The following is a 2786-nucleotide window of genomic DNA, read 5'->3' as shown; positions in this document are numbered from 1 at the left end:
TAGGGTTAGGAAGGAGGTAGGTGATGTAGGATATTGCTCTTCTCATGTGATCCCTCCCCCATGGCTCTCTTGGCTCTATCACTGTTAATCTAAAGTGGCTAATTTTAATGAAGCTACCCTCCCCTGACATGACTCTCCCTATGGCACTGAAATTAAATATAGACTATAATTTGGCATTTGAGAAGTGAAAGAGATGGTGGCCCTAACGGAAAAGCTAACAGCTTGGCTCTTCTGCAAGCCTCAAACTGCTGAATGAGCCTTAGGGTACAGAAAGCTGTGCCTCCCCAAACAGCCTGGCCCTTCCCCCATCCAACCCCCACCCATTTCCAGCCCCCTGACTGCCCCCCTCAGAATTCCCGACCCATCCTGCTCCTTGTGCCCTCACCGCCCCCTGAGACGCCCTGCAACCACCACCCTGGGACCCCACCGCTCATGAACTCCCCCCCCGCTCCATCTCCTGACTGCCCCCACCCCTATTCACCCCCCATCTGAGTCCTGACAGACCCCAGGAATGCCCAACATCCAACCCTCCATTCCCCCATCCAAATCTCTGCCCCCTCCCTGTTCCCTGACTGTCCCTGGGACTCCCTACCCCTTATCCAACCTCCCCGGCCCTGGCCCCTTACCATGCCACTTACCCCCATCTCTCGGAGCCTCAGTGCACCGCGTCCAGGAGCGGCCCTGGACAGCGTTGCAGCAGTGTGGTTCTACGGGACCTGAGCTTCCGCCGCTTGGCCGCAGCTCACAGCCCTGCCCCCTTACCATGTGGCTCTGAGCTGGAGGAGCTCAGGCCCGCTGGAGCCACGCCGCTTTAGCACTGTCCAGGGCCAGTCTTGGATGCAGCGTGCTGAGGCGCCAGGGGATGGGGGAAGGTGGAGGTGGAGGCAGGGGTGGGGCTGGGGGGAGCTTCAGACATTCTTGTGGGGGCCCCTGTGGGGCCTGGGGCAAATTGCCCCACTTGCCCACCCCCAGGCGGCCCTGGTTCAGCACAGGCCAGAGAATCCCACCCAGATACCCCTATGCCGAGCCCAACACCTTCAGTTAAACCACAGCATTTCAGGCCTTAGGAATCAGACCATGGTGAGCCACGGGCAGAGAACAGGAGGGACCGAGGTGCCTCTGCCATTGCAGCATATTGATTAGGTCAGAGCTGCCCAGACGATTGTAGAGAGTGCCCCACACCCCATGCTGCAAGGGAAGGTGACCCCTCCCTCCCCCAAGATCCCTACCAATCAGCCTGGGGGGAAATTCCTTCTCTACCCAATATGTGGGCATCAGTGTGACAGTGAGCATGTGAGCAAGGTATACCGGCCTGGCGTCTAAGACAGAGGATCGGCAGCTTGGGTGTCCAACACCCAGGGTGTTTTGCCAGCGAGGATATTTGCTGGGTGGTAAAAGGGCCTTTTTTCCTTTGGTAATTTAGTTTTGATAAAAAACTTCACATCCTGCATTATGCAATATCCACCAGGGTAGTGACAGACCACACAGGCCGCCAGGCTGCACCTACAGAAGTAATGTGGGTTGTACCGAGGTACAGTTACATTATATGCTAAAATCACATCATTCAACCTCAAAATCAGGCCAACTTCAAGCAAGTATGGGGCCTATTTCATCAGGTTTCCCAATGGCAGGGCCCAAGCAGCCATCATGTTCTTGGCCCTTCCCCCAACAAGCCAGTCTCATCCTCCTGTGCAATGCCAGCAAATTGACTTAGTCCTGGGTAGTGACTTCAGTCATGGCATGTGTGTGTGGAAAAGAAACACTGGCTGGAGGGCTCCAGAGAAATAGGAGGGGCCCTATGATGGTCCCAAACAGGGCTGAGATAAAGCGGGGAGGGTTCCTAATTCACCAATTTATCAACAAAGCACAATGCACATGATGCTTCAACCCCCGGGCCCCTGGCCCAGGAGCCGTCAGCCTCCCATTAGCACTGGCAGCTTCCAGTCTGGCAGCATGGACTGAGCAGACCCCATGGCAGCATCACATCTGCCTCCTTCCCCTCGAAAAGGCCAAGCACACCAAAGAGGAAGCCCTCATGCAACAGGAGGAGACAACTGCTCCTCGGTGGCACAGGGCCAAACTCGGAAGCTTGAGACTTTTAGTTACAGAAATGATCTTCATTAATTTGCTGGCTAAGCAGTAGTTCTGTGGAAAAGGACCTAGGGGTTACAGTGGACGAGAAGCTGGATATGAGTCAGCAGTGTGCCCTTTGTTGCCAAGAAGGCAAAAGGCATTTTGGGCTGTATTAGTAAGAGCATTGCCAGCAGATTGAGGGACATGATCATTCCCCTCTATTCAGCACTAGTGAGACCACACCTGGAGTACTGTGTCCAGTTTTGGGCTCCACACTACAAGAAGGATGTGGAAAAATTGGAAAGAGTGCAGCGGAGGGCAACAAAAATTATTAGGGGGCTGGAGCACATGATATATGAGGAGAGGCTGAGGGAACTGGGATTGTTTAGTCTGCAGAAGAGAAGAATGAGGGAGGATTTGATAGCTGCTTTCAACTACCTGAAAGGGGGCTCCAAAGAGGATGGATCTAGACTCTTTTCAGTGGTGGCAGATGACAGAACAAGGAGCAGTGGTCTCAAGTTGCAGAGGGGGAGGTTTAGGTTGGATATTAGGAAAAACTTTTTCACTAGGAGGGTAGTGAAGCACTGGAATGGGTTACCTAGGGAGGTGGTGGCATCTCCTTCCTTACAGGTTTTTAAGGTCAGGCTTGACAAAGCCCTGGCTGGGATGATTTAGTTGGGGATTGGTCCTGCTTTGAGCAGGGGGTTGGACTA

The sequence above is a fragment of the Chelonoidis abingdonii genome, chromosome 6 (genome assembly GCF_003597395.2).
Source record: "Chelonoidis abingdonii isolate Lonesome George chromosome 6, CheloAbing_2.0, whole genome shotgun sequence".
Classification (NCBI taxonomy): domain Eukaryota; kingdom Metazoa; phylum Chordata; order Testudines; family Testudinidae; genus Chelonoidis; species Chelonoidis abingdonii.
The sequence above is the reverse complement of the archived record's forward strand: the minus strand, read 5'-3'. Positions refer to the sequence as shown.